Source organism: Protobothrops mucrosquamatus, unplaced genomic scaffold (assembly GCF_001527695.2).
Source record: "Protobothrops mucrosquamatus isolate PMUCROS unplaced genomic scaffold, P.Mucros_1.0 scaffold197, whole genome shotgun sequence".
NCBI classification, from domain to species: domain Eukaryota; kingdom Metazoa; phylum Chordata; class Lepidosauria; order Squamata; family Viperidae; genus Protobothrops; species Protobothrops mucrosquamatus.
This window is the reverse complement of record NW_015386553.1, coordinates 334,199-353,823: the sequence shown is the minus strand read 5'-3', so window position 1 is coordinate 353,823 and position 19,625 is coordinate 334,199.

The window sequence follows — 19,625 nt, the reverse complement described above, 5'->3', positions numbered from 1 at the left end:
AATTGGAGGATATAGGGAGTTCGTATGAACAAAAAGGGGGAGGACAGAGTGCACCGGACCCAAGGCCACAGGCAGAAGCAATTAATAACATCACGCACGTAGGCAGGGGAGGCAGGAGAAGACTAACTACCGGTGTGAAGACTGCAATTAAGGCGCAGCCCAATCGCCTGGGACCGGTGACGAGGTCCAGGAGCCGGGCACAGATGATGGGTGGTTTATAAAAAGGGACTCTCCCATGGACTGGCATGTAACCCTGACGATGTCGGAAGGAGTCCGACGAAAGCTTGGTGTAGTTTTGTTTTATGTTTTGTGTTATTAAACTTTTTTAGTTTGATATACTCCTGGTGCTCACATTTGGTTTGTTGAAGATGATCACACCCAGGAGTCATGGTTTTAGTTTTAATGTTATTAGAAGTACACATATACATATACATATCATACTAGAAAACTGGAATACTATAAATAACACCTAAAATAACAGGGAAATTTAGCTCTAGTGTCCAAAACAAAGAATAAGACAGACTAATATAGAAGTCTGCCAAGAAATTCACTGTTTATAGTAAACACCTTCTTCTAACAATCTAGAAAAAAATATTTATGGATGTTGATGGATGTACAATACTGAAATCAAAGTGCGTTTATACGTGTGTGTATTCTCAGTAACTAACCTTGCAAAAATTACAAATAAAATACGCAGACAAAAAACATCATTTCAGCAACATCTCATATGATTGGGCAGTGAAAATAAAGGACAGATTCAATGGAATTAATTCAATAAACAGAGTATTCAGAGAAGCCTGCAGTAAAATTTGGACATCATTAAAGAAAATGCAAACAAAAACATTTCCAGAGGCAAAAAAGCAAATGAAGGCAAAATGGCTGTCTACTGACATGTTGGTAATAGGTGAAGAAAGACAGAAAAGATACAGCAATAGAGACAGAGAAGAACGTGCCTAACTCAATACTAAATTCTAGAGTAAAACATCTAAATAAGTGATTCAAAGAAGTTAAGGAAGACACTAAATGGGAAAGATCAAATATTTATTTAAGAAAATTACAGAAGCATGAAAAATAAATTACATAATAAAAACAAAATAAAGTAAATATCATCTAAGAAAAAAATGTATAAAGAGACAGCATGGTAGAAGGACTGCATAAAAATGATCCCCAAACTGAAGATACATACAAAGATTGGTCACTGGATTAGAATTAGACATTCTAAAAAGTGGCATTAAATTAATTCTAGAAAATTTTACTAATAACANTGAAAAATAAATTACATAATAAAAACAAAATAAAGTAAATATCATCTAAGAAAAAAATGTATAAAGAGACAGCATGGTAGAAGGACTGCATAAAAATGATCCCCAAACTGAAGATACATACAAAGATTGGTCACTGGATTAGAATTAGACATTCTAAAAAGTGGCATTAAATTAATTCTAGAAAATTTTACTAATAACAAAACTGCAAAACTTAATGAAGTACTGGCAGAACTGTTTAAATTCACAAAAGATTATGCTCTTAAAATGCTTAATGTTTTTTATAAGCAGATAAGGAAAACTGAGCAGTGACCAAGGGACTGGAAGTAATCAATTTATATTCCAGTATCCCCAGGGGGAAAAGGCAGTGCAAAGAATATTCAGATTATCAAATAACTGACTTAGTTCATTTTCTAGTAAGACAATTGCTCAAATGTTGCAGTTCAGACTTCACTAATACATAGAATGAAACTCCTAGTTATGAGATTCAGAAGAGGCGGGAGCACCCAAGATCACATTGCTAATAACTGGTGAGTATTTTAAAAGGTAAGGGAGTTCCAGAAAGATGTCTTATTTTGGTCTATTGATTATAAATCCTTTAAAAAATATATACATTATTGGGTGACAACTCCGAAATCAGAAATAAATCCCTTCTGAAAACAAGAACTGAGATTTTTTATTCACTTAGCAAAAACAAGTCCTAATACTGTCTGCAGCGCAAATCTTCTTGAGAAACATCATGTTTTAATGCATACATTTACTTTCCTATAATATTGTAGTTTGAGCACATCCCCCAGCAAAGATAAGAGTATCATTCTATTATCCCCTTTAGTTTACTACAGTAAACAAGGCATTCTTATCGGCAAAGTCTTTGTAGACCAATTAAAATGGCCTTTGCTCTAGCTTCTGTCCTTTCAACTAGGAAAGGAGAAGCAGAAAGATTATCATTCCTTCTAAAAATGAACTTAGATGGTTAAGAACCTATCTCAAACTGGAGATTAAAATTAAGTTATGATTTCTGCATACTTCGGGGGGGGGCTCACTATATGTTTCAGTTATACATTAAAAGAAAGCATTTTTTAAAAAAACAACAACAACGAAAGGGGTCTGTGAAGTTGGTGATGCTTGAACTTGAAGAGAAAACACCTATGAAAAAGCCCTTCCACAGTAGATTTTGTGGACCCTCTTTTCTGTAGATGAAATTCTACTTCAGTACTCACTAAATTCTGCATATTGATCCAACTCATTGCCTTTTTTAATGATGTTTATAAACTTCTTTCCATCTGAATTCCCTCCTGGATATTTGCTTTCTAGATTACTATTATTCACAGAGCGACGCTCTAGTGTTATCTATCAGCTATTTTTTCAGGGTTAATCCAACTCTTTCTGCCTGTAATGCAGATCAGTAGTGCCTAGAATTGTATTATTTTATCTTTTAGCAAAAGTTGAAATGTGGGCATAACTTGTGTGGCTAAAAATTCATTTCCAACCTCAAGGTCTAACATAGATAATATTAATCAATAAATATGATTCTTTCTGGAAATTTCAAATTGACAAAAATAATATATATATCCTTGATATACAATCAAAATATATAATTTTCATGATGGACTTTTATGTTTCTTTTATGTTTAATTTTTACTGGCAGGCAAGAACCCCCAAGGTAATTCCTGTCATTACAAAGTTTGTTTTTGCATCTTGTAAAACTCATACATTGTTGACCGCAAAACAGTGCAAGCATGATTGTATCTTTTTTACCTTGTATGACTTATTTTATTTTATAACCTATTCTGTAGGTTTTATTTAGTAAGTCTTATTTAGTCTGAGTTGCTGACCTATAATAAAATTTTTGATTTGATTTAATCTGATCTTTTTTGAACTGTATTGCATCAATGTTCACTATTATTAGCGTTGTCCAGCAGCCTGTATAAGACAAGAGAAAGAAACTGGAAATGAACAAACAATTGCAGGAATTCATTGCTAAATTAAATTGAAAAGAAATGGAACATAGGGCAAAATAAAACAAAAGGAAAAAAATCTACTACAGGTTATTGCTGCCAATATCTTAATGTTTGAAGTAAAAAAAGGCAGTATTTAATCATTATTTAATTACTGAGAAGACTTATATTAGTGTGAAATTAGCACACAGAAAAACGAGGAAAGCTGGATGTATCATGATGTATCCCAACTTCTTTAGCTTAATTTACTATGAGTGAAAATATCCTCACATTATTTAAAAACACTAACCACAAAGGAGTCCTAATCATTCTAGTTCTAAGCAATGGCAAACATAAGACTCCTAGGTATCACTAGAGATGGAGGGGGTAGGAAGAGAAGACTCTCTTGCATTTGTGTTTTTTATATTCATTTTATTTCACACCTGCTTAGGAAACTTGGAATATGCTGATACTTCTCCATCTTCCAGTCCCCTTGCATTGATTCTTATTATCCTGCTCCAAATAATCCCAAACAGGGACATCTTGTATAGTGATAGCTCCATCTCTTTACATTATTTGTCTCTTTTCAGAAGCCCATGCATTTCTATTAAAACAATGGAAATGAGCTGCTTGAATGATCTTGAAAGATTTTTCAGATCTAAAGAAATCAATTACTCATTTTAAAAAAGTTCCCATTCTTAACTTCCTAAATGTAATCAACATGTGAGCAGAGAATTATATATAGATGTACCCTATGTATACTTCTCTCACACACGACACACACACACACACACAGAGAGAGAGAGAGAGAGAGAGAGAGAGAGAGAGAGAGAGAGAGAGAGAGAGAGAGAGAGAGAGAGAGAGAGAGAAGAGCTGAATGCAGAAGTAATATTAGAGATCAAGCAAATCCAGAAACACGTGGCTGCCAATTGTTTTTATAACTCTGTTTCTAAGAGAGTGGAAAATGTTGACCTTAAGGGCATACAATATTTGATCAAAACATTTCAGGAAGCCAAGTTTCTGGTTCTGATTATTGCCAGACATGCTATTTTGGGTGTGGGGGGGAGGGGGAAGTTCTGCCCATTTCTTATTAATCCTTGGAATGAAAGTGTTGAATATAAGGAGAGGAAACTCATGTACAAATGAGCAAATTTCAGAACTTGAAGTTAACGTTTAGAAGTAAAGAAAAGTTGGCAGGTAACGAAATGCCTTTTCCTGTATTACTTTTCAATCTCTAATTAAATGCCACTATTATGTTAAAAATATAGAAAGCAATATACATTTTGAATGTGACAAAATGTTTTGATGAGATCAGTATAATAATATGAACTTTTGGATTGTTCCCAAATTAAGATATTTGCAATACAAAAATAGATTTCCTACATTATATTTCTAGGTCTAGTTTCCAAATTCTTGTGCATATTTCATCAAGATCCACAGTTTATACTATCATTTTGAAAAGGATTTCAAGAGTACAGACTTGTTCGCTTACGTTTATTCACATTTGTCATTTGTGTACAATGAAGCATATTATATGTCTCTGGTATGAACTGTATTCATGGTTGAATTAAAGATTAAGGCTACTTCTCCAGTTGTTCAAACACAGGTACTTCAGAATGGAGGAAGGCATGGTACATTCTAAATTGCAGCCTCAGGGGAAACCAATTAGTGTTTCTCTTGGCTATATAATTTGTCTTCAGAAAGCAGAATAGGACTTGCAGTTGGCATTGTTAAATTTAGTGAACCAAGTTTGACAGAAGTCAGGTTCCAATACTTATTTATTTGAAATAATTTTATCCATTTTTTAAAATGGCACTTTAAACATAAATAACAATTGAATAATTAAGCAATAAAGGAACTGTTGCCTTTCACACAGCAATAGGACAAGAGTGATGTGATTTAATTTCTTCTTAAATAAAGAAATCTGCATGGTACAAAAGGTTGCTAACTTTGGGTCAGAATAACTGATAAGAACATTCTCAGGGACCACTACTACTAGCTCTGCCTCTGTGTTTTTCCTCTCCAGGTAAGGCTTGTAGATCCTTGCACAGGTAGGTAAAAGGAGAGGCAACAGCAAAGAGTGCAGACATTCAAACAGGCCGCTCCCATTGTAGACTATTATTTTTGAATGCTTGCAATATTTGAAAAGGTTTGTTATCTCCATAAGCTGCCCACCTTATCTCAGAAGATATGACCTTACTTACAGCAATGGGTCAGCCAATAGTTTCTGATGAAAAAAGTGGTTACAGTTGATTTACTAGGGGAGGGAAATGCTTAAAATCATTTTTTTTTTCATTTTGTATAAGTGAGTTTTGCTCAGAATTATTGCTCAATGGATGAACAAGAATAATTTTGAAGGAATTACAGTTGCTAGATTTAATGACTCTGGAAATGTGGGTGCTTGTCTGAATATCAGGCATGATATTGTGACTTCCAAATTAGCCTTCCCAATCTAGGAGAGTCTAATATTGAAAATCCAAACTCCTGAATCACACTAAACTGAAGAACACTTAAAAAAAAACCAATGTGATAGTTAAGTTCTATACTTTTCTATATAATCAAAACTATCCCATCTTCATTGCTAAAGTCCTAAAAAACTAACAGACCTTTCATCTCACAATGCTTTTCATCCTTTTAGGGAGGAGGAGAAGAAGGAGAAGGAGAAGGGGAAGGAGAAGGAGAAGGAGAAGGAGAAAGAGAAGGAGAAAGAGAAGAAATTTATATCTGTATTGTGGAAGATAGTCCCATACAGTTGTTTTCCTCTCTAATCATCTTGTGTGCTGACAAAAGAAGTCCACTACATACAAGGGTTTCATCAGAATGAGTATCTCCACAAAACAAATGCTTACTTTGTCATTTGTCTTCATTTGCCCTAGTCAGTGAACATCTATGCCACTGGAGGATAGTTAATCTGAAGAACCTGGCTAGGAAGCAGAAACAGAACTCCTAAAGTTTCATTGTGCATTTGGTTCTGCTCGGTTTGTGGCTCCTAGCCAAATGGTCTTTAGTCAAAAATAGATGTACAGGAAGCACATGAACAAAAGAATTGTATAGGTAAAGGTGATATTGGACACTGAGTCTAAATCTGAAAGCATTGACTCTTAATCCAGTATTTTCAAACTTGCAACTTTAAAATGTGTCTGGAAGTTGAGTCATGGCAAGTTGAGTCATTGGACTTCTTTTCTTGTTGGTTCGAAACATTTCACTACTTGGATAAGCAGCAAAACATTTCTAACCAACAAGAAAAGAAGTCCAGTTGCCATGACTCAACTTCCAAACAATTCTACTTGGATGACTGAGAATCATCAACACAACTTTCTTTAAGAGGCGCACATTTCAACTCCCAGAATTCTCCAGTCAGCCTGCTGGCTTGGGAATTCTAGGAGATGAAATATACACATCTTAGTTACCAAGTTTGAGAATAACTGGTCTCTACTGAAGCAATCCATTGCTATAGCAAGGCTAATTTGATTAACAGCTGCAGCTCTTCAGACATTTCAGCTGAAGATCAAATTGAATCCAAAAACACCTTCATAAAATGCTTGTATTCTACCACTAATATCTACTCTTTTCTTTAACTTTTTAAAACAATTTTTTTTCCTGCTTAAGCTACCAGAAAAGAACAATTATATGAATTGTTTAGTATTATCTGGACATAACTGCTTTAGCTGTTGTTATCTAAAAGTAAGTTTCTCTGCAGTTAAAAGAAACTAAATAGTAATAATATTTCATTTCTACAGCACATGTTCAAGATATAATTCTTCATAATTGGTTCATGCTACAGTTTTGACCAAATGAAGGTTGATGTAAAATTTTTCAAAAAAATTTGGCAAATATATTTGAAATGTGGCTTTGTATGACAAAAGATAGTGTTATCTTGCAAATTATACTCATTTTAAAACAGTTCCTGCAAAAATACAAAGTAGATAATGTTTCTTGTTATTTTCTATGCCAGAAATAATGAAATTTGCTGATGAGGTCTGCATGATGGCACATGGTAGGATATTTTTGTTGGGGGAGGGGTGTTTTCAAATGTGTTTCTCAGCACTGACACAAAGTCTTTTTTATAAAAATTTCTATAAATATATTTCCTTGAATCAGTTATTTTCATTAAACAGCCACAAAGGACAATTGCAGGGTGCTGCATTTTAACACAAGAGGAAGATCATCTTGTTTCAGTCCTTTGATTTTCCTCCAACATGACACATATAAAACAACCAAAGCTTTGACTCCATCCATCTTGACTATATTGACCAGGTCTTGTAGATATTCCTGCTTTGCCTAGTCTTCTTTTGTCCTGAATTGTATCCTTTTTATGTAAAGAATCATATGGCTAGAATTTGGTGTACTAGAGATAGAAAGATTCATCTGTTCTGGTCTTTATCAAAGTATGCAGACATAAACTTAATGCATAATTTTCCACATTAAAGAAATCAGCAAGTCTATTGAAATATTCTCTTTTTAAAGACCTTTTCAATAAGAATTGAGGGAATCTATTATGTAGGCTCCTCTAATCATTCAATTATGATTTTAATGAATGCTAGTTTATGTATTATGTAAAATAATTTGCCACTAGAAAAGCTAAATCTACAAGTTCTCGGGATAATGGGCTGCAAAACACACACGGTCAAGCCAACTAATAAATCTTAGCAAATAGCATCTGATCCCAAAGCAGTGAGCCAATTTCTTCGCCTTGTCTAGTCTACTTCATTATATTCAGTTGTTTATCAGTGTCTTTTCTGAGGTTTGTAATTTCCACTACAGAAAGCCATAGCCTGATGAACCATATTTATATGTTTTTTATTTTAATTGTACACCCTCCAGAAATAGATGGACATTCTCCAAATTAGATAGATAGATAGATAGATAGATAGATAGACAGACAGACAGACAGACAGACAGACAGACAGACAGACAGACAGACAGAGAGATAGAGAGATAGAGAGACAGAGAGAGAGAGAGAGAGAGAGAGAGAGAGACAGACAGACAGACAGACAGACAGACAGACAGACAGACAGACAGATAATCCTCATTTCTTGCTTAAGACAGGCATTACATGACAAAGAAAGGAAACTAGCGAAACTAGGCATATAAGACAGGCCAACAGATCTTGTTCTGTTTATCATGTTCAAATGATTTTCTTCCCATGCTTCTTTGTTAAATTTAGTAGATTCACTCATTCAGCTTTCAAATAGCCACAACTCTTCCCAGTCCTTATTCCTCTGGTTTCAAATGGCAGATTAGGCACTGAGAAATGTCATGCTAGGTAATTTTACCCAAACCAGTGGTAAGCAATTCGATGTACACATCAAAAACAACTCAAGGACTCAGAAGCAAATGAAAAGGAATATGAGCACTATAGTTCTATTGTAAGTTGAAGGTTTAGTATTTGGGTAGTTAACCCAAATATTGTCCATTGAAATGGAATACAGGCAGAGGCTGACACTCAGAGAAGCTGTGATGTCCTCAGGGGGTATGACATTTCTGTAGTGCAAGAGTTATGTATATGTCTGGAAACACACAAAAAGAAACTATTTTACTTTCTCAGGTTTTAGGTAACACATCTTCTGAATATGGTTTCCAACTGGCTGCATACTTATCTGTTTTGGGCTTACTTTTCTCCAGGACTGAGTTTCTGGTCCTGCTAATGACTTCTGAAGATGGTTAACTTGTGCACTGGGCATTGTCCGTGTTTCTCAAAACCTGCCTTTCTAACAATTGAGATGGAAGCCCCAGCTAAATCCATCCTCCCAATTCTTTGTCTCTTAACTGATCCTAACTGCATCTTTGTCTAAAGTTTTGTAGACTTTGTATCACTGTGTTTATCAGTGTTCTGGGAACATGCTTACTTTTTCTTCAATACAAGCTAATACAATAACATGAGCAAGGGTTCAGAGAAGTCCAGCAGACCAATGCTTTATTTACTCAGGAATTAAATTACACTGAGGTCAATGGGGTTCTGGGACCCTAGTGTTATTCTTCATTTCAGCCAAAGAACTATGGAAAGTCTAAGACGGCAGGCGTATATTTTCCAATCAATAAACTCAGCAGTGAGAAACACTGTAGTAATCTAGATGAGTAATAGCATTGCCTGTCATTTTAAATCTTTGCCTTCCCCCTCTAGGATTTATGACAGTGAGAAGGTAGACATTAACCAGTTTTGACTCTCTTCTGATGATGAATATCTGCCTGACTGGAGAAGGAACTGAGGGAAGGGTCCAGCTTCAGCACCCCATGCTGAAAGGATTGGCTTCCACTTCAAATGTTCCACTACCACTACAACCTTAGCATTTCATCTGTTTTCTTTCCTAAGATTACTTGATTCCTTAGAAAATATATCCTTTTTCTGTTTCTTTGAAGCCTTGCCCAAGAAGCCTTTGCCTTTTGGAGTCTGCAAACATAAGGAGGAGAAAAAAAAATCCGATTTTTCTTTACACAATAAGAAACAGGGAGGAGGGCTGGGTTGTGATGTTTCCCGGTCTACGTTGACTTTTTGCTGCATTCTCCCTGCTAGACTTGGTTTGTTTTACACACAGGTCTAGTTTTAAAAGAAAAAAAATCATTACATCTATGTATATAAAGATCCTGCATGAGACCTGATGTATTTTTCGGGAAGTATTACTCAGGAATTATAGAAAGAGTCAAATATTACATTGGCAGCTGCTCCCAGTGGAGTCCAGGTATCCAGTCTCTACTGCAGTCTGAGTCAAAATGGCCATTTTGATGCCCAACAGCCAGTGACAATAGGAAAAGGGCAGATCCCAAACTTATCAAACACTGCCACTAAAGCATCTTAGATCATATAGATGACAAAAATTCTGTTTTGAGATAAGGAAAAAAACCCAGCTTAAACTGGAACAGCTAAAAATGATTGTAAACTGTCTCTGCTGTGCACTGGGAAAGAGACAAAACAATATCATGATGACAAATCAGTAGAAGGGTATGTCGTGCATTGATTAGAAAGACATGATGGTGAACACTATAAAACCACTGAAGCCCCACCCTCTGGCCCACACATTGTCAACCACTTCTCCTCTGTAGTCCTTTCCTTTGTACAGATTATTTGTACAGATTATTTTGTACAAATTATGTGACTGAGAAAGACAAGGAGAGAGATTCTGTTTGTATGTGTTAATTAAAGATGCTAAGAGTAGTGTTTATATCATTTATTTATGTACGTACAGTTACTTTGTTATCACTATTGTGCTTGATGAAAAGTGGAGTGCAGTTCAGAAAAGGAAAATCAAACTTTACCAAAACAACAATTGTTGGGTTCCAGCTTACACAGTGACAAAACACCATGGAAAAATAAAATCTTTTTTTTTACAGAAGTTTGAACTGTAGAGTGGGAAATTCTAGAACTTTGATTTGCTGCTAGGATTTTGGGACCATAGAAGGAAAACAGTTTTCTTAGCACCACTTTATTGCTAAGAAAAACCTTAGCAGCAACACTAAAGATTGCTAGTGAACTCTTAATGGAATGGAATTAGGAACAATGGAACAATGGAATGCTGATGGAATTAGGTGCATCTCCAATTTACATAGAATGTCTGTGGTATTATTGAGTTGCATTGTTGACTTTTCCTTTATTAGTATTGCCTCATAGAATTACTTGGGCCTAGACCTCTGCTGTCAAGAGTCGGTTTCATTCCACCTTTGTTAAGATAGGTAATATTTCTTTGTTCTTGGTATGGAAGGAATTAAGAGGCTTTGTCTTATGAAAGAAATCTTTATCTTTAGGTCTGGTTTAGGATTATGTTAATGGCAACTGGACCAAATCTCTGTCAGGTCTACAAGGACCATAACTGACCTTCATATTCAAAGGAAATAAAACAAACCATGCTGTCATCCATCTATGACCTCCAATGGTGCATTCAACTGTCATAGGTAAGTAGAAAAAGATAATGTTTACTTGGGAAGAGGTACTTTGCTTTCTCTTACACCCATCAATTACTAAGATTACAGGTTAATATACACATACAACAACAAAATAGATCTTGTTCAGAGGGCAACTTGTTTTCATATCATCTATCAATAGTACTAAAAAAATTGCTTGATGTACATTGCTGCACACATCTTAGCTGACTGCTTAGAAAGCCTAATTACTCAAAAAGCCTATTTGCTTTGAACAACCCATTCCCATTGACCTTTAAAAAGTCTGAATGGGTTCAAAACTTACAAAATTGTTCTTTGTTATTGTTTTTGTTCCAATCTGAGATGAGAAGGTAAAATCAGATAAGCGCTGAGAAAGTCAGCCAACTATGTACTCTAATAAACCATTAGTTATTACTTCTTGTCAGAGTCATATCTTGTGCAAGAAAATCTAATGGAATACTAGTAAAATGAAGATTAGAAAAGAGATATTCACAATTTATATCCTTTCTTTCTGCTTACAGGGTACATTGGAAATGCTCACCTGTGCACTTGTTTTGTAAAGGTGAACAATGATCTTGAGGTCAAATATGCTCACCTTGGCTTACTGCTCTTCTGATGCCTCTCATCTCATCTTCTCAGTAACCCTTCTTATTTGAAAGTTTGTTAGATTAGAGGAGAGAGAGGAAGCTATCATGCTTGTCTTTGGTATTTTTCCCTTTCCCCTAATTTCCCTGTCTCGGCCTCACCCTTTTAAAGACCCCAGTTTGTTTCATAGTTCACTTGAAGAGCCCTGAAATGCCAAGAACTGCATAATATGCATAAATATTCTCCAGCCTAGTATCTTCCTTCTCACAATTATCCCTGAGTGCAGGACTCAAGGCAAACATTTTTGCAATTCGTCCTTGATAGAAATTCCTGTTTATTCAATGGTGGATATACAATAATGAAATAAAACTATAATGACTCAACAGTAGTAAGACAACAAACACACCATTCACATGCTTAAATACATGTCTTTAATATAACTCCACATTATATTTCAGGGGAAAAAAATCACAAATTTATATACTTGCTATGTTATAACAGAAAAATAAGTACATTTTAATTTTGCATTAACTAAAGAAGTATCTTCTTTACTGATGAAAAAAAAAGACCCGTGAGTCAGGAGTAGCATTGTCTGGTGCTTACTGTACTGAAACTTAAGAAGACATCTTTGCAAAGAGTCTGTAAGAAATATTAGATCCCAGGCATGCTTAATCAATCAATAATAACAATAATCCAGCATACTACACAAGATCAGAGGGAAGAAAGCCAACAGGATGACCTCCCAAGCTATACTAGCAATTTGAGGTGTCCAAAACCCTTCTTACCCCACAAACAAAAGAATGCCTGCCAGAAAAAAATAGTTTGCTGGGTGGACTGATATCTATTGTCTTTTGAATGCTTTGTTATATTATAAAAGGCAATAGCAACTTTCATCGTTTTTATTTAATCGTTACCAAGGAAGCATCTGCCAAAACTGCTTAGATAAAAACAAGATAGGTCCTCTGACCCTGAAGGATTTTTTTCAGACCTGGTAAGAATATCAAGTTGTCTACTCATTCTTAGCCTGACAGTGGGGCTGGATATGGGGAGGGTTCTTTTTTATTTCCATCCATGAGTTCATGTTACATAAGAAGTGACTTGATAGAACTTGGCCAATGCAACATTCCCCCTAAATTTTCTTCACTAGGTTATGCTGCAGTTGACAAATGTATTCATGGGGGAAACCTCAGAGTGTGTGTGTGTGTGAGAGAGAGAGAGAGAGAGAGAGAGAGAGAGACAGAGAGAGACAGACAGAGACAGAGACAGAGACAGAGAGACAGAGAGACACAGACAGACAGACAGACAGACAGACAGACAGACAGACAGACAGACAGACAGACAGACAGACAGACAGACAGACAGACAGACAGACAGACAGAGATGGAAATATTGATGGGATTTATCCTATGGAACCATGATGGCGGCTGTATCTTCACTCTGGACTTTCCTCTTCAGAACATTTTGTAATATTTCAGTATTTCAGGCTGTTGAAAAACAAAACACTGAAGCCTGAAAATAGCAACATTTTTCTTCATTTAAAAACAACATAATGAATGCATTTCATGTTTTTAAAAAATGATTTGAAAGACTAAAAAAAATAAAGCATTCATTTCAGTAAACATTTTAAGATATAGTTTTGGGAATCTAATCCTCTTCCAGGTAGGTCAAATTCAATTCTTATGAGATGTAATATTTTAATACATATGAAATGCCTATTCTGGAATTTTAAATGTGCAGTGCCTAAACCAATATTTGCTATTCTCACCAACAAGTTAATTATTAGCCAATCTGGATTTGTTAACAAAGGTGAAAATGTTTCTGCATAAAAAAAGTTTATTATACTCTAAAAGTTGATTGCCTAACATCCAACCTTCATATGACATTTAAAACTTAATTGCCATTGGTGTAACCAGAAGGTAGCAGCTTCCAACTTTCGGTCAGTTTTTTATTAGAATATATTTCTTTAATAGGTGTATATTATGATTGAAAAGAAGTGTATGCCCACCTATATGATATAAAACAACACTAACAAATGACAACATTCTCTCTCAACATCCCCTGCCCCTGCATTTTTTAAATTAAACTTTGTTTTTATCCAGAATAGATTATTTTGCATTTGGTCATCCCCAAACAATTGTTCTTGAGAAGGAAGTTACCAATGAATTAAATGACATATAGAATTTGACAAACACAAAACATAAACAACCATGGAAAGTAACTAATCAAAAGCAGATTAGTTATCAGCAAATTGCTAAATGGTGCTAAATAAATCTAATTCTTTATGACTGGGATTGCAATATTTTTTCATCTCCTAAGGATTTCTGAAAATCTGAAGATTAAAACCTTCATCTGTCACAAACTTAATTTAGGGGGGGGGGATTCTAGGTGTTTTATCTTCCCAAATAAATTTTCTTAAAAATTTAACAATTTGATAAAAAATATTTTTTGAGGAAAATAGACAAAAGTCTTAAAATTTACTCAAATCTATATAGTTATTTTCATTTTGATTACATTTATTTTACTCCACTAAATCAAAGATGTCTTATACCCTCTATGAAAAATTAATTTATTTAAAACTTTTATATAGCTGCCCATCTTCCAACTAACTCTGGGTGGCTCCGAATTATTTATTTATTTAAAACATTAAAAATCTTACATTAAAATCTATTGTAATTTGTTCTAGATATATTGATATATATATTCATTTTGACAAATTTTGAAATATTTCTAGAATATAAACCCTAAATATTTCATCAGTAGTGGGCACAAAAGCCACTGGGTACACCATTCCGGTAAAACCTCTGAACTTCAGGGAAGTAAGTTAACCAACTTAATCTTATATCCAGAATAGATGACTGAATTTTACTCATTAGGGCTGGTAGTGAGAATGTACAATTACTAAACAAGTCAACATATGAGTGGCCTAAAGAAAAACCTTGTATTCAAAGGAGTCAATTTTTATCCCTCTTATATTAAAAGATGATCTAATTTGTATTGCTAACAGTTCTAAGACCAAATTTAAAACCAAAAGAGATAATGGGCATCCTTGCTGAGTATGAAGAAGAAAATCTATGTGGTCATTAGGAGTTGAAAACACACAATCAATTACTAAGTACCATGTTGCAGTTCAATTGGTTCAGAAATTATGTGGTTTGAAATAACTCTAGCAATAGGTGAAAAGTAATACATTGACATTCATCTAAGAAAGTATGTAGGGAATCCATATCTGAACTTGATCCATTTCAAAAGATTAATATGAACTGTAGCGAAGGCCTTTTCAGAAGATAATGATATTAATGCTACAGAGTTTGAATTATTTTGTGTTATTGTTAACAAATCAACAAGTACATGCATACTATTTGAAGCTTGCCCAAATTGTAAAAGGACAGATTGAGGTGGGCTTTGATTTTGATTAGTCTGACTGATTATGTGCCAGCAAGTCAGTTTCAACTCTTAGTGACCACACAGATAGATTTTCTTTTTAATGACAGCCGATCCATAAACTGGTCTTTCAGGTGTTCCAACAGCGCACTTACTACCATCATAACTGAGTCCATCCACCTGCTGTTGGGTCATCCTCTCCTTCTCTTTCTCTCCACCTTTACTAGCATTACAGATTTTCTGGAGGGATAGATCTTTTCATAAAGTAAGATAGTTTGAATTATTATTTGTTAATAATAATAATTGACAAATCTGATTGTAATATTTTAGCTAGAATAGCATTAAAGATTTAATGTCTACAAAAATTAATGAAAAAGATCTGTAACTGGCAGATTGAGTAGCATCTTTCCTCAGTTTTAAAATCAGTGATATATAAGCTTCATAAAATGAATGTGGTAGTTTTCCCATTTTAAATGCTACCTTATAAAGAACCAGTAAAATACTTTTTAATTAGAATATTTTTGAAAAAGATTAGGTGAAGACTTGTTAGCAGACAAAACGTTACCATAATTGGAGGGAAAACCTTAATTAAAAATAAATACATAAATAAAATAGGAAGAATGCACTAAATGAGCAATACCCCCCATATCTGTGTCCTTCCAATAAGGAACACTAGTATAATATAATAAACTAGTGGCAAAATGGACAGAAGTAGTGCACTGAAAGATACCAGGATGATAAGAGAGCCAGCCTCTCAGCAAGATGAAGATTAATCTAAGGTTCACTTGGTGTCTGGCAAGGAGAGAAAGAAAGAAAAAATGTTAATCCATAATGTATAGTCCAATTTCAGAATAGTTCTGTTCTGTACAGTATCTAATATAGCTGCAGGGTACATCTCATTAATTACTTCTAAAGTTATTATTTGATTCCACTTTAGTGTAAGAATTCCAGTTGGGTGTTTACATCTGTAATAATCATTCTACAAACCTAAAAGCCTTTGTGCACCTGAATGTACTTTTGTTCTAAGATCACAATTTTATGTAATTTATAAAATACCAAACAGAATGTGTACATGTCCAGGGGAGAAGATATAAAAACCCATCTAAATGTGAAAACAGCATGCTGCTCCATTGATTTTTTTTATCAATTCCATATTAAAGAGTATTATGAAATAATAAATGAAAAAAGTGTATTGGTGTTAAAAAATTAAAGGTTTATTGCAAACAATACTTAGGATCACATTTTACTGATATATTTATTGCACTTATTTTCCTTCCTAAAGGGCTTCTCTTTTTATATTTCAAAGACTCAATTCAACCTTCTGAACTGTCCAGGACTCCTTCCATTTCCTGCTAGTCATATATTTTGAATCATTACTAAGCCATTTTTAAAAAATCATGAACAAAAGCAAAATTAAAGCTGCATTAATACATAATGCTAAGTTGTGATGTTTTTCCCTAGCATGGTTTGTTGAGTAGTAGCCTATTCTCTACATGATGCTAAACAATAATGTGGTTCGTATATCACACTAAACCAAAAACAAATAACATTTTATGTTAGAAGGATAACCATTAAAATGCCCAAAGGAACGAGGACAGTGGTAAGGATAATTAACCTAAAGAGAGGTTGGTTAGTTATTTGGGGGATTAAGTAGGTGCCTTCTGTAAGTGTCTTTTAGTATTGAATAAAATTGGGTGTTGACATCAGGCTAAACACTCAAATGTGTCTTGTAGTGATAGCTCAAAATGAATGAATTGCAGGGAAGTTGGGGAAGGATACATTTACATTTAGTGATGATGGACTCAAATTGAGACTGATGGAACTTTGTTGGCCAAAAGCCAACAAAGCAAACATGAAAGGGAAAAGTACATAAGATGGGAACAGTTGAGGAAGATGGACCCATATATTGGTGCAGAGTCCTGTCTTGTAAGCCAACTGCCCTTCTAGCAAATATACATTTATACCATGACTTAGATGAATCTGCAGCCCTGGCATGTATTTCTCAGATATGTTTGGGAATGTATCCCTATCAGAAATATGCCCTCCTACCTTCTCTGTGGTTGAGAAAGTGGTAGGAAACCAGGTACAAAAGATGCTAGAGGAAACAGAGTTTTTCCCCAATCAGGATTAAAATTCAGTCATGTAACAGAAATAGAGCTGGCCACTCTGGTCAATGATATTCCCTCCTTTATATCCTGTTAGAACTCTTGACAGCATTTATTATAATCATCATCTTCCTCCTGCTAGAATACATTTACCTTGAGGTTTGCTTAGCCCTAATTCTCCTTGTATTCTGTAATGCTGTGTTTCTCAATTTGCCTTGGCTGGCTGAAGAATTCTGGGAGTTGAACTCCACACATCTTCAAGTTGTCGTGGTTGAGAAATACTGCTGAAAAGCCACAAAGACCATTCTGGTTTTTGCTATTGATTTGGGATTACTGTGGGATAACTGTCCTTAATTTTTTTTGGTATTGTGCTTTAATTGTCTGTTTTTAAATTGTTGGTTTTATGCACTTGTGGTCCATATTCCAGACAGCTGGGGTGGATTATAAAGAGTGTTAAATTAAATAAGTATTACTATATAATATCAAATCTATCCTGAAACTCACTCTTAATGTCTGAAAAACTTCCATGTTCACCCTATCTCCTATTAGTATACTTTCCAAATTAGTATATCTTTTCTTAGGCAGTTTAAATGCACACCTTTTCCTTGCTGTCATAGAAAGTTCATTTCTTATACTTTATCATATTTCACAAGAAATGCAGTGGAGCAAGGGAGCCAAAGAAATATAATCTTGTAGAATGCAAAATAAGCTGTGTGCACCATAAGACTCCAACAAAACAAATCACTGAATCTTTAGCCTTCCCAAGGCTTCTTGTTTCAACTCTTGACAGCCTCCCCCCAAATATTAGAAGCCTTTGCTTTTATTAATTCAGCCTAAATATTTTTGCCTGGCCTTTCTAGACTCAGTGCAAGAGACATGAATAATTATATTTGTGCTTCAAAATTCTGATCTTAAGCAACAATCATTGTTGATAATGGCCATATTAATGAAAATGAAACTAACAGAAAACTAAACATTCAGTAATAGTATAATGAGCAAAATTCATCCTATGCATTCGATGCAAAGGAAAATAGTGAAACAAACTCTCCCGTATACTGAATTCTGATTACAAATTTCTAGACCGAGGTACAATTTATCCTCAACTTCCACAGGAAATGTTTCCACAGGATATGCTCATTTTGCACAGAATGGTACATTGACGTCTTAAAATGCTTTTTTAAAACATCAGAGTAATTATCCTACGCCAACTACTATCCACTGGAACTATAATGTCTTTTTCAATCCATTTGAATGTTTCCATAGATAAAAAGTTTTCAAAATAAATTGATGGGTTTTTTATATGTATTTGTTAATCACTGTGATGTGGTAAAGCTACATTTCTTGATATATAAATTGATTCCAGCAACTTTTTACTGGGATTTGAAAGAAGGTTATATTTTAATTTAGTTTTATGATTATATCTTTTACTATTATGTCCCATAAAACACATCACAGCTTTGTGATTGTACTTGTTGAATAGAACACTGAACAGGTCATGGCATATATCTCATCAATTATTCAGTATAGGCATGGACAGAAGTGAATCTTCCTCAGACTCAATAATAAACGAATATTAAGTTGCTCAAAGTCAAGGCTGAGTTCTAAGAGAATTGGTGTTGAAGTCATGCTACTAGCATTGACTTGTTATAGGAAATGTTTTTCTGTGTGCAAAAAAGTGAAGAAGAAAATTCAAGGGGAAAAACACTAATTATAGAGTAAAAATAAGCAAAATTGGCGATTTTGTTTTAATAGATTTTAAAAGTTTCATCTGACTATCTTACTGGGTTTGTATGCAACCATGTGACTCTGAAAAAATGTATCAATAAAAAAGGATTCCATGAGATAACTACTGGTAAAATGGAAAAACAGTTAACAGAATAACAGCATTAGAAGGGACCTTGGAGGTCTTCTAATCCAACCCACTGCACAAGCAGGAGACCTTATACCATTCCAGACAAATGGCTGTCCAGTCTCTTCTTAAAAGCCTCCAGTGATTGAGCATCCACTTCTGAAGGAAACAGTTCCACTGGTTAATTGTTCTCACTGTTAGGAATTTTTTCCTTAGTTCTCTTAGGTTGGTTCTCTCCTTGATTAGTTTTCATCCATTTTTTCTTGTCTTGCCTTCTGGTACTTTAGAGAATAGGTTGACTCCCTCTTCTTTGTGGCAACCCCTGAGATATTGGAACACTGCTATCATATAACCCCTAGTCCTTCTTTTCACTAGACTAAACAAACCCAATTCCTGCAACCGTTCTTCATATATTTTAGCCTCCAGCCACCTAATCAATTGGAAGAATTCATTAATCTATGGGAAACAAACTAAAGCATGGACAAAACTGTCAGTTCAACATTCTTTCCCAACTATCAAGTTCTTTCCCAGCTATGAAGAAATGTGCATATTTTAAATGGCCTATTTTTTTTAATGAACTAAAAGAAATTCCAACCAAAATCAATAAAATTGATTTTAAAAAAAAGATTTT